Raw genomic sequence first — 14569 nt, 5'->3', positions numbered from 1 at the left:
TGCTTAGTTCAAGTTTTTGCACTTATTTATAGATATGTATTTTTGTAGCGTTTATGGGAAAAACATAGCAATGCAAAGCAAGACAGTCTGTATTTTAATTTAAAGGTGCTCATGGCTCCCTGAGGTAGCATAATGCCCTCAAAATGCTGACAAAAGTCTGTCTTTGAAAGAGTAGGATTCTAAAAAATAAGAATAAAATAAAATAACCACCCTCAAAAAACAACTAAATAAATAAATGCGTGAAAAATGTTTGTAAATGAATTGGTTTTGGATTAAAAAATTTATAAATAAAATTAGAATATAGGCAGTAGGGACTGTTACAAGCAGTGCGCAATCAATGTGCAGTTTATTAGTTACACCATTTCAGCTGGCAGTTAACACAAATATCTAATCAGCCAGTCATGTGGCAGCAACTCAGGACATTTAGACATGTAGTCATAGTCATGACGACTTGTTGAAGTTGTGGAATGCAGATAAAAGGTGGTTTATGGGCCTTTTTGCTGCTAATAATGTCCATTGAGTGGACTTTTAACATCCAAAGAGGGTGGCAAATGGGTTGATATGAGTATTTCAGAGACTTGATCTGCTGGGATTTTCCCACACAACCATCTCTGGGGTTTACAGTGAACGGTTAAAAAAGCCAAAGTATTCAACCCGTTCTCACTCCCAAAGCGTAACATAGATGCGCAGCAGTTTTAAGGGCAAAAATGCCTTGTTGATTTCAGAGGTCAGAGAAGAATGGGAAGACTGTTTCAAGCTGATAGAACCACTTATTATTTGATCCAAATTTGTTGTTGCTCTATAAGAGCATCTCTGACAGCACGTCAAACTTTGAAGCAGGTGGGTCTCAGCCGCAGAAGACCACACTGGCTAAACTCCTTTCAGCTAAAAACAGGAAACTCAGGCTACAGTTCTCACCAGAACTGGAAATAGAACACTGGAAAAAAAATTCCTCATCTGCTAAGTCTCATTTTCTGGTGTAACATTTGGATGGTAGAGTCAGAAATTGGTAAATTGGGGTAAACAACATGAGAGCTGCTTCTAATGATGGTGGTACAGTGATGTGAGGTATTTTTCTTGTCACACTCAGGGCCTCTTAGTACTAAAAGAGCATTATTTAAACACCAAAGCCTGTCTGAGTATTGTTTCTTAACCATGTCCATCCCTTTATGGCTACAGTGTAATTATCTTCTGATGGTGCTTCTAGCAAGATAATGCACCAGGTCACACATTATCAAACCCTCTCAAACTGGCTTCTTGAACATGACAATGAGTTAATTGTTCTCAAATGGTCTCCACAGTGATCAGATCCCAAACTAATTGAGCATCTTTGCGATATGATAAAATGGGAGACCTGCATCATGGATATTTAACAACCAATAGCAGCAGCTGCTTAATGCTATTGTGGCAATATTGATCAAAATCTAGACAGAATCTTCCCACATAGATTTCCACTTTTTATGCATCAATGCCAAGCAGAATTACATGCTTCTGTTCTGAAGGCAAACAGGGAGCTAAACCCAGTATTAGCAAGAAGTACAGTGGGGCAAAAAAGTATTTAGTCAGCCACCGATTGTGCAAGTTCCCCCACTTAAAATGATGACAGAGGTCAATAATTTGCACCAGAGGTACACTTCAACTGTGAGAGACAGAATGTGAAAAAAAAAATCCATGAATTCACATGGTAGGATTTGTAAAGAATTTATTCGTAAATTAGGGTGGAAAATAAGTATTTGGTCACCTCAAACAAGGAAAATCTCTGGCTCTCACAGACCTGTAACGTCTTCTGTAAGAAGCTTTTCTGTCCCCCACTCGTGACCTGTATGAATGGCACCTGTTTGAACTCATCATCTGTATAAAAGACACCTGTCCACAGCCTCAAACAGTCAGACTCCAAACTCCGCCATGGCCAAGACCAAAGAGCTTTTGAAGGACACCAGGAAAAGTATTGTAGACCTGCACCAGACTGGGAAGAGTGAATCTACAATAGGCAAGCAGCTTGGTGTGAAAAAATCAACTGTGGGAGCAATCATCAGAAAATGGAAGACATACAAGACCACTGATAATCTCCCTCGATCTGGGGCTCCACGCAAGATCTCATCCCGTGGGGTCAAAATGATCATGAGAACGGTGAGCAAAGATCCCAGAACCACACGGGGGGACCTGGTGAATGACCTGCAGAGAGCTGGGACCAAAGTAACAAAGGTCACCATCAGTAACACACTACAACGGCAGGGAATCAAATCCCGCAGTGCCAGACGTGTTCCGCTGCTGAAGCCAGTGCATGTCCAGGCCCGTCTGAAGTTTGCCAGAGGGCACATGGATGATACAGCAGAGGATTGGGAGAATGTCATGTGGTCAGATGAAACCAAAGTAGAACTTTTTGGTATAAACTCAACTCGTCGTGTTTGGAGGAAGAAGAATACTGAGTTGCATCCCAAGAACACCATACCTACTGTGAAGCATGGGGGTGGAAACATCATGCTATGGGGCTGTTTTTCTGCCAAGGGGACAGGACGACTGATCCGTGTTAAGGACAGAATGAATGGGGCCATGTATCGTGAGATTTTGAGCCAAAACCTCCTTCCATCAGTGAGAACTTTGAAGATGAAACGAGGCTGGGTCTTCCAACATGACAATGATCCAAAACACACCGCCCGGGCAACAAAGGAGTGGCTCCGTAAGAAGCATTTGAAAGTCCTGGAGTGGCCTAGCCAGTCTCCAGACCTCAACCCCATAGAAAATCTGTGGCGGGAGTTGAAAGTCCATGTTGCTCGGCGACAGCCCCAAAACATCACTGCTCTCGAGAAGATCTGCATGGAGGAATGGGCCAAAATACCAGCTACTGTGTGTGCAAACCTGGTAAAGACCTATAGTAAACGTTTGACCTCTGTTATTGCCAACAAAGGTTATGTTACAAAGTATTGAGTTGTATTTTTGTTATTGACCAAATACTTATTTTCCACCCTGATTTACGAATAAATTCTTTACAAATCCTACCATGTGGATTCATGGATTTTTTTTTCACATTCTGTCTCTCACAGTTGAAGTGTACCTCTGGTGCAAATTACTGACCTCTGTCATCATTTTAGGTGGGGGAACTTGCACAATCGGTGGCTGACTAAATACTTTTTTGCCCCACTGTAACTGATAAAGTGGCCATGAGTGTATGTTGCATTTCTTTTAAATGATAAAAAAATTATATAATAAATGAAAGATATTGAAATGAACGTGTGTCTATGTATGTAAAAGAAATTGGAGCGTGTGTGCAAACAGTTCAGGGAAGAAACAAGCTGCTATGAGTATTTGTAATGCCTTGAAATGACTTGCAGCTAATCCCAGCTCTTGCTTTACATTGCGTCATTTGTTGCCTCCACTTGTTACTTGTTGGTCATGCTGTGTTTGGCTTGCTTTTATGAAATTGCTTACGCATTCACAAATAGATTAAAGGTATATTATCACAGCCATTTCTTTTTCTGAGATTATCACCTTTAATAGATGTTTTATCTCTGTCTTTTATTTTTTCAGTTCTTTATTAGCGGGACAATCATATAGCTGTGTTGGATTTTTAGATGATGTGCAGCCTTACCTGCTGTGTATGCACCGCTTTGTATGTTCCACAGTAAGGCCTCAGCTTGCATGAGTCATACTAATTTTAAATGTAATCAATTATTGCAATCCTTGTGCCATAATGGCACCGGTTCTGACATAAACGGTACTAACCAGACCGAAAAGCAGCGCACATTTCGGTGTTTTATTTCGGTGCTTTTATTTCCTGAGATGTCATACACTTTGGATTCTAGCCAATCATTTTACCTTTGCAAGCGTAGTAGGCGGGCCCAGGTACGTATGTTCTTTTAGAGCAGAGCTACAGATTAAAAATGCCCAAGGCGAAGCGGTCAAAAGTCTGGCTGTACTTCACAGCAAAAGATGCAAACTCAGCTGCCTGCAACAAGTGCTTTAAGGTGATACTGTGATACTGTGCAAAGGAGGTAACACCTCAAATCTGATGAAACACCTGGCGACGCATAGCGTTTTGTTAAAAGCCGAGAAATGCGCTGTATTTGATAGCTTGCTGCGAGACCTCACACCGTGCACATCTACTGCGGGTGGGTTGCCTGTTATCGGACCCGGAGTTAGCAACAACCCCCAGAAACCCGAAGAGGAGAGTCCTGGCCCCTATCCCTGCCATTGTAGCAGAAATGATGACGGATGATGATGGCAGCAACAGCCGTTCTTCTCTGTGTGAGTAGCTTAATGTTGTTCGTGTGTAATTTACGCTGAGTAGGCTAACCATGTTATTAAATTAATGCATGTAAGGTGAACTAGCAAACACCATCGTAGTTACATGCGGCTGTCTTCTTGTTTGATGGCAGATACTCCCTTCACCCTGGCCAAAAAGGCTAAAATGACCAAAGAAAAAGTGGGAAACCACTAAACATGAGAGGTTTTTAGACAAAATTGGTGTTTTTCCTATTGATTAAGCACTGCTTCCAGCCAAGAGTGATACCATATATGCCCTATAGCTGCAGAAAAGGCTAACATTGTTATCTTTTTACAAAAAACAGCTGAACATGAGAGGTTTTTGGACAAAGTGTGTGTTCTCCATTCTTTAAGCACCGGTTCGAGTACCATTTAAGCACCGGCACCGTTTCAAAAGTACCGGTTTGGTACTGGTATCGGATAAAACCTAAACGATACCCATCCTAGTGCCATATCACTCTCTAAGTAGGACGTGGTTTTTCCATGTCTGCCCTTGTCTTCTGATCTCAGAATAAAAGGGGGAAATGAAAAGGGGGAATTTTCCTTAGAGATCAATAAATAATTATGTTACCAAGCACTGCAAATGAAAGGAAGCTTATCTCCACTGAATACATGGGCAATCACCACAAATTAGTGGACAAAGGTAAGAATGAATGGTAGTGCTCTGATAAGTTCCCACTGACAGCCCTCATCTTTCCAGCTGCTTCTTATTAGGATATGTATTGATCTATATTGAATTAAATAAATATATCATTCTTGTCTGCATATGTTCTGAATTCTTTGGTGTCAGCAGTTTATAAAAGGAAACACAAAAAATCTCACATCTTCCACAAATAATTGAGATCGCATTCTCCGTGATGGGTAGGAGTAGCTTTATGGCAAAACCTCTGAAAAACCAAAACATCTAAAAGTTCAGAAAAAAAGAAATCAGAAATGTTTTCATGTCTCTACGATACCTCAGGATGAGACTGGAAGACAGTTTGCAGGAGTAGAACCGAGTTTCAGCTCAGCTCATTGCTTGTGTTAAGTCATCTGAATCCAGCACTTTCTCTGCCAACCTGCTTTAAACCATCAGTGCACTCACACTCACCGAAACTGCCTTTTATGATGACAATAAGCTCCAAGGGACATACTCTCCTACTATACGTTGTAATTCATTGTATCATATAGCATATAATAGTTTATATTGTCCATATTTGCTCTATTTTATGCAGTGAATTGTGAATTTCAATCAAAGACAACAATACAATCAGATGCATGTGACCTGTTCTTTTAACAATTTGTCATATCAATCATATCATTATCTGTTCAGATACATTTTTCCTCACCTGAGATGAGGTGAGAAAAGGATCTTTCAGTTTAGCTGATAGAGTACATTGATATTATGCCCTTGCTGGATTTTTCACCGTCAATAGCTATAGCACACACACTGTCCTGACCTGTGTTCAGCAACTAACAGAGCTCTCCTTCTCATCCACAGCAATCAATTTTGCAGCCCTTGTAATGCAAAGTATGTATGTACTGCTAGAGGACACTGTGGATACTTTAAAATGCAGACTAGAGCAGCAGCCTTCCAATTTGTAGATGCATTTTGTAGATGACCTTCACTACCTCCTGAGCCACAGCTGCTTGGCTTGGCTTTAATCAACTGCTTTGACAACATCTGAAAACTAAATCCCAGATACTCCTACAAATACATACTGAATCCTATATATATATATATATATATACACACACACACACACACACACACACACACACACACACACACACACACATTACTGTCTGTGGTAAGTCCAACAGGGCAATGCTGAATCCATGTATGTCAGCTAGTGGCCTTCACTGGGGTCATCATCAAGGCCATATGACAGAATGCACTGATCAATAAAGCTGTTCTATATACTGCAATTGTCTCTTGCCTAGGTAACCCCCATTTTACCACCCTGTGACATGTCAGTCAGAGGCGTCCTCGCTCTCATTGCTAACCTTGAAGTTGAGACAAGATGGTCACTACTTCGGATCACTAGTAGTTATTTATCCCTTTGCTGCCTGAAATCACAGACTGTGACCATCTTTGTGTTCTCTGGTCACCATGTTGCTGTCAGTCTCTTTCTGTGTGGACGCCCTTTGCAAGCAAGTGCAGAGAGATGCAGGTGTGTGTGGTGCATCCGTCCGTACATAAAGCTTCTTAACCACTTTTCTAATTTTGGTTTTCTGGTGCATCCGTTAATCATGGTTGTCATACACCCTGGACAGTTCACCATTCTACAGCATGGCTTGAAGTGCATCTGTTAAGCACAACTCTTAGTTTTTGCTATTTAACCTTCATCATATAAAAACAGCAAAAAATGAACTTGTGCAATTAGTTAATGGCTTCTTCATACACTTTAGCCTGATTTATTTAAAGTGGATATGAGCTTGACAAGCCATTCTTCACTTGGAGATGCTGTTGAAGGTAAACCATTTCAGTGGTGAGTGCAGAGGTGGATGTACATGTTAAACCTCCTCCACATTCTTCATTTAAGACTTTTGAATCAACACAAAAAGTTTGCTGACTAGGTAAAAAGATGAGGAACTTAACTTGGCACTTCTCATCACTTAAATGCATTTATCAGACAAGATTGCCTTGTTTCTGTCCTGGCTGCTCAAACCGCACTGCTCAAACCATATAGTCATATCTGTGCTTAAAGCCCAGTGGAATCAAGAATTGATATGACTGTTAAATGCCCGCAGGGAGGAACCCAAGTTGTGTGTATTGTTTGCCTAAACAGCTTATTTCTGAAAGTAATATCATGCCTAGTGTTTTAGTATCTCTTGCAATAAACAAGTGATCAATTCATTTTGCATAATGTTTATATGACTATAAAATGCCATGTTTCCATTGATGATGTGCACAGCAGTGGCGGAGCAGGGTGGCTTACTGGGCTTAAGCCCAGGTTGTTTTTTCAGAAGCCCAGGATCTTTTGGAGTGTAATTTTTTCATAGTCGGATGCCTGGCTGACAAGTGTATAAAACAAAAAACTACACACAATATTCGAAGCACATAGTGCACACTGTGGGAATTTACGACTGTGCGTAAACCCCCCCTAATATTGGTATGATCCGAGCTCAGGCACTAAGCCACTGAGCGAGGGGGCGGGACAGCTGCTGCCTGCGAGTGCGCTGTTGGAGAAGCGCAGCGAGGCAGACAGATGAGAACTGAAGTTTAACCAGGTACCAAAGCAAATCATTCGTACTGTACAAATAATTTAAATATAACGTTGTATCACGAAAGATTGATGTCAAACTGATCACTTGACCCATATTACGTTACTTGTTCTTCAAGTGAATCAACAATTGGCGAAATGAAAAGCCGAACAACAACAATGCTGTTTCTTTGGAGAGTCTTAGCTTACATGTGTTTATTTCATATTTTCAGTTGTTACCCTCCACGGCTAAATAAATCGGTTGCGGTAATGTACTGAGACACAAGAATGGAGATAAGGAGCTTCTTCCAAAGAAAAAGTGGTAGATGTTATTTTATATATTATGCTTTGTATGTTGTTCAGTATATTTCTATGCAAAACAAGAGGAACTTCAATACACAGCAGTATATCCACAGTTGAAACCAGATATTTACATACACTTTATGGAAAACACAATAAAATTTTTTTTTACTGTACAACATCAATTTAGAGTAAACTGGTTTTGTTTTGGATAAATAAATATTGAAATATCTTTTGAATTATTTAAATGTCAGAATAAAGAGAGACAGAGCTGTCTATTTTTTTTTTATCCTTTTCACCAAATGTAGGAGTACATATATGCTAAGTTTATTGTTAATTAACAAGAAAACTCCAGACGATTCCATTCTGAGCTGAAGAAGCTTCTGATAGGTTAGTAGAGTCCATGTGAGTAAATTGGTGGCACAGCTGTGGATGCATATAAGGCAAAACACAGAGCCTGTTTCTTTGACATGGGAAAATCAAGAGATGTCAACCAAAACACCAGAAAAAGAACTGTGGAGCTCCATAAGTGTGGCTCAAGTTTTAATACAATTTGGTACCATTTGCAATTAAGAAATACAGATAGTTTCTCTCTTTACTCTTAAAGTTAACAAATATGTTTTTATATTTATCAATCTAAAAAAATAAACATTTAGTCTGATTTGATGTTACAATTAAAAAAGTTTTGTGTTTTTATCTGAAGAGTTTGTAAATATCTGGTTTCAACTGTATATTTGATGATGTTGGTGTTTGGCTTGAGAGAGGAACAGAGAGGGAGAGAGAGGAGAATGAGGACAGAACAGAGGTGGAACAAGAGCAGGTGAGACACACATGTTAGTCAAATGGTTGTTTACCAGAAGTATCACCGTATCATAGGTCCTCATGTATCTCGTACCTAGTGTTTCTTTCGAGGTTTGTTATTTTTCAGATTCTACATTTATGCAGGCTTGTTTGTACAACAAGGCTAAATAATTATATAAACTTTTCTCAATCTAAATAGTGGACTTTGGTAGAATTTAAAAAATAAGTGTAGTGCAGGTCTATGATGATTTTTAGTTCTACTATTATCTAGTTCTGATTCTGATTCTTTCTTGGTTAAATCTTAAGTAGTCCTGATTTTGAACTGGTGTAGTCCTGTTTTAATTCTGGATCAGTTCTGGGTCTGGTTGAATTGGGGTTTAGTCCTCGTGTCTTGATGCAGCCCCGACTTTGTTCTGCCTTGCTGCTTAATTAAAAAACTAGTTTAAGGTGTCCTGCACATGTGATATATATTTTTCCCTATATGAAGTCATTCTTTTTTGAACAAAATTCAAAACAGAGCCTATTAATCTTTCAGTCATTTCCACCCCCAATCCCACATGCATACTACCCTTTAGGGCTAAGCCCCGGGTGTATCAAATGTCTGCCTCCGCCTCTGTTACACAGGTGAATGAATGAGAGCCATTTTATATCATTTTGCTGTTTCCATTACAACCAAAAGTATTTGTCACACTTTTATTGCTCACATTGCTTACAACATTATGCCACTTTTCACTCTGACTGACTGGTGCTATTATATTCACATCAAACTCACGCAACACCTCTTTCCATTACAGCGGTTGGGTTTAAGAAGGCACCGGCTGCCGTGGAGAGATGCACTGATGTCAGCTGTTAGAAGCTAAGGCAAAACTATTCTTTCAAGCTGAAAATCAGACGTGACTGGCAAATATTTTTTCTGATTAAAAAAAAGAGAGAAGGAAATAGCTTCAGTTTCACCAGCTGCTTCACATGACCGAGGCTGGATTGTATGATATAAACAACTTGCTAAATTAATCATCTGCAATAGCTTTACTTTGTACTAACCTGCCTGATAATTTAGCAGAGTTATTGTTAAATTATTAATTACTTTTTTCATTTACATCTCAGTCTGTGCATCTTTGATGTGTTCACATGGATCCACCTTAAATAAAAAAGTATTAAAAGAGTCATCAATGACAGCCAGCTGTTGTATCTCTCTTTTCCTTGACATAAAGTATTTCCTTAACATTGGATCCATATTATATTTTAATATTTCTCCTGGTTATTTTTTCGTGCAGTAACAGCCCAATTGTTGTTACTCTGAAACATGGACATCGGGGAACATTACTTTTCACTTAAGTTTTATTTAAAGTGCAACTATAAACTTTCAAAATAAAGACAATAAAAAGCTGGATTGTTGAATGCCCCCAGCGATCCAATACTAATTCTTCTAAATATGTCCTGGGCCTGGTCCGTCATCCTCAAACTGCCTATTAGAACTCAGTCATTTGCAGGATGTAGGATGCAAAATTGATTTGACCTCTGTGTAATTTGGTCAGTGCTCTCACTGACCTTGTGGGAAATATGTGTGTTGGCAGTTAATATATGTAATGTCAGGAAGTATTGCAACTGGCATTTTCATTCAGTCAGGAGATGATGGATTTTTGTGTGTCTAATTAAAAGAGGAAGGGAAAGATCAACAAATAGTTGCCAGTGTGGCTTTATAGCTTTGCGTTGCTTTTAAGTTTAAATCAGAAAATAATTACTTTGTGTGTTTAAGCAGTGCTGCCAGTCTGTCCACCGAGAGATTTTTCATTAAAGTATAAAACAGTTTGTTTAACAGTGGCGTATGTGTGGTTTATGCAACCTAATCATCTCATTTTATATAGGGATATCTCCTGTCTCTCTACAATATCTGATATTCCAAAATAAATAAATAAATAATAAAGACCCCCCCCTCATAAAAAAGTTCACTAGTTTTATAGGATCTATTAAAGACGTTCAATAAAAAATACATTTGCATAACACATTTGCAATATGTGGTTAGCTTTATCTGTTTACAAGGAGTTTTTAATATCAAGCACAAAAAGTGTCCCGCAGACCGTGTGGGGTGTGTGAGGAGAACCTAAGTGTTGACACACTTTTGTTTTGGAACTCAGTTTCAAAATAAAAGCGAGCCTTTTATTGTGGCTGATGAACATGAACATCAAAATTCGAACAAAAGTGAAAAGGGGCAAAAGCAAACTGAAAACCTAACTGGGAAAACCAAATAACTAAGACAAGAGAAACGAGACTGAGGTACTGTGAAACAACTATGATTACTATGAAAACTATGACTTCTATGACAAAACGTGGGGGAACATAACTCAGACGACGTCACGAGGAACGAATGGAAAAACACAGACTAAATACACAGGAGGTGATGAGGGGAAGGGAAACACATGGGGAAACAGCTGACACAAATTAACATGATGACACCACCAGGAGAAAGTGAAACTAAAACAATGAACACAGAACACAAGACCTCTTCAAAATAAAACAGGAAGCCTAACAGGACACAGACATGACACAAGCAAGATAACATGAAACATGACCGACTAACGCATGCAGACTCCACACGACGCACTGAGAAGGAAGACTAAAACATACAGAAAGAAAAACACTGAGGGCAAGACAGGCCATATAATAAAGAGAATAGAAACAGACTCATAACAAGGAATACACAGAATAGCCTAAACTAAACTTGAAACTCAACCTGAGAATAATACAAGAACTAAAAATCCTTTCCATCTACCTAAGAATTCACAAATAAAACAATAAGACCCAGCCCCTGACAAAAAGTAACACTTTAATGTAAGTAACACATAATTATGAGTAAAAATTGAGTGTCGCAAACGTTAGTGAATGAATTAACTCAAACATTCTTCTTCTTATATTTTTCACCCTGGGAAAGTAACTCGCATAAAAACATATGCAAAATCTTTGAGTTCCCTCACTTACATACAATCACTGCGCTCTCGTTGTAAACAGTACTTTTCTTTTTCATTATTTTTTCTTTATGCTAAAACCTAGTTTGTGTTGGTGTTAGTAAATCTGGCCCTTACTGGCAGAGTTATTATAGTTCTTCTAATTAGTTTTTGTTTTTATTTCATTGTGATTTTTTTGGTTTGTTTTTAATTCAATTTAATTTCAGTTTCCAGATTTAATTTTCTTATTTCAGTTCAGTTTTTATTGTTTAATTTTATTTTCATTTTTATTACTCTCAGTGTTCATCTCCCTGTCTTTTTAATCATTACTGGATCCACAGCAGATGTCAGGGCCAGATTTAGAAAAATTCAAAGCTTGTTAAAATCTGTTGGCTCCCAGTCTTCTAGACATCCCGAGTCTCAATAAAAATAAGCATAATAAATGTTTTGCCCAAGTAACAAATACTAAAACTAAGAATATTGCTTCTACAGGGCGATTGTGGCTCAAGAGTTGGGTGTTCGTCTTGTAATCGGACGGTTGCCGGTTCGAGCCCCGGCTCAGACAGTCTCGGTCGTTGTGTCCTTGGGCGAGACACTTCACCTACTGGTGTTGGCCAGAGGGGCCGATGGCGCGATATGGCAGCCTCGCCTCTGTCAGTCTGCCCCAGGGCAGCTGTGGCTACAACTGTAGCTGCCTCCACCAGTGTATGAATGTGAGAGTGAATGAATAGTGGTATTGTAAAGCGCTTTGAGGGGTTCTGAAAAGCGCTGTATAAATGCAATCCATTATTATTCTAAATTTGAACTTTATTCTGGGCAGTTTTCAAAATTCACAAAATCCTTTCAAATAGTTTTTATTTTTATTTTAGTTAACTAAAAATGCCTTTTCACATCTAGTTTTGCTTTTCAGTTTAGTTTTTGTTGACTAAAATAACCTTGCACTTTATTTGATAACAGATGAATCCTCCTCTTATATTTACCCAGATATATTGGAAGCCAATGATAATAATAATAATAATAATAATAATAATAATAATAATAATAATAATTGTTATTATTATTGTTGTTGTTGTTATTGAGATAATTCTCTGGCTTTTAACCACTTCAACTGATTTGATAGAATTTACTTATAGTTAGCGCTATATGTTGGACAAAGGCTCATTTTTATATAATTTTGCCTCTGTAGACCACTACAGTGGATTTTAATCCAAATAATCAAGACATGATATCAGTAAAGACTTTTAGCTTTAATCCAAGGAGTTTTTTTTTTTTTTTTACATTAACTGCTAGAATTACAGTCATTGTTTACATAATCCTCAAAATTAATTGGGTCTACTGACATAATTTTAAATGTAAGGATGGATGAAAATCGTTTGCAGAGTATGACTGTCTGTAGTTTAGAACCCACTGATATCCAAATGCTGTGTTTTTTCCTTCTGCCAGGCCTGTTTTTCCAGCCACCTTTATTTGCTGCTGGATCTCTCTGCATTCAGACTTGTCTTTAATTACGAAGAAGCATGCTCTATTGGGCTGAGATTAGGTGACAGTCGTGAGCATTGAAGAATATACCATTTCGTTGATGAGAAACCCGAGTTTTATCCATGAGAAACTCTTGGGTCCTGGGTCCGAATGCTTTGAGTCATTATTGTTGGATCATTGGATGAGTCTGTATAGTGTAGCCCTGTAGACTTCAGAATTTATTAACAGACACTAATGGGTATGACTTCCACTGTCAGTCATAAACGCTCATGCCTTAGCATTGACTCTGTCACGACAGATGATGCTGTGTTCTTTGGATCAGCTCTTCCTATCCGTTTCCGCACTTTCATGTAGGGCTGCTCAATTAATTATTAATTTTAATTTAAATTACGATCTGGGCTTTCAACGATCATTAAAAATGACTGAGCCGATTATTACCACCTCCCTCGTGCTTTACTCTCGCGCTGCTCCGTGTGGCAAATCGAGCGCACCTCTCTGCGTTTCGAACACGTGTCACAACAATTAAGAGGACCCGAGGGAAGCTCAGAAAGCTCGGAAAACTCAGCAGAAGTTAATTGGAGAGGAGAAGATAATGGCTGCTGAAGAAAGAATGCCGTTGGTTGAAAAGAGAGGTAAAACGACTTCAGTGGTGTGGAAACATTATGGGTTCGCGGAGTCAGACGTGGATCAAGTAGACATAGCGTGTAAACTTTGCTACGGTGTCATAGCTGCACCACAGAGCAAGACTACAAATTGACATACCTCAATGTCAGTTTGATACAATTGTGCATTGTGTGGCTACACAGCTTGCCTTGATGTTTGGTTATTTGTATGCATAAATATTATGCAGTATTTTGAAGTTCACTAAACATAGATGACATAAACATTTTTCATTTATTTTTTATATTGCAAACATTTGCACTGTTATCAGTATTTGCACACTATTTTATATTATTTTATGACAATTTTTAAAGCCATTATTCAATACATTGTTATTGTTAAATAAATATCGTCAAATAATCGAGATCTCAATTTCAGTGAAAATAATCGTGATTATCCTTTTTGCCATAATTGAGCAGCCCCACTTTCATGTATTTAAAGATACAAACAAACCAGGCAGAACTGATCTGGCTCTTTTAGACGTTTTCTGACAAAGTCTAATCTGAACTTCTCGTCCCTGAGTATAACCAGTGGTTTGCACCTTGTTGTAGACCCTCTATATTTACATTCATGAAGGTGTCTCTCGACTGTTGACTTTGACAATTATTTGCCAACCTCTTGTGTTCTTGACTTGGTACATGTAATGAAGTTTTTTCCCTTAACCAAGGAAAGAATTCTCTCATCATACACTTTATCTGTCTTTTAAGGTCTTTTGGTGTTTCTGAGTTGGAATTGTATGGGAACAGGCCTCACCTGGTCATTAAACTGCTTAAAAGTCAATTGACTGATTAACTTTGAGCCTCCAAAACTAGGGGAATGTGTATAGAAAATGCCCATTATTACTAATCAGTTAATACTTTTGTGAAACTCTTTGACTTAAAGCTAAAAGTCTAAACTTCAATAGCATCTTGATTTTAGATCCACTTTGGTAAGATAAGA

The sequence above is a fragment of the Diplotaxodon limnothrissa genome, linkage group LG12 (assembly GCF_057381915.1).
Source record: "Diplotaxodon limnothrissa isolate DT_005_m linkage group LG12, D_limnothrissa_male_GT1.1, whole genome shotgun sequence".
NCBI lineage: Eukaryota > Metazoa > Chordata > Actinopteri > Cichliformes > Cichlidae > Diplotaxodon > Diplotaxodon limnothrissa.
The sequence above is the reverse complement of the archived record's forward strand: the minus strand, read 5'-3'. Positions refer to the sequence as shown.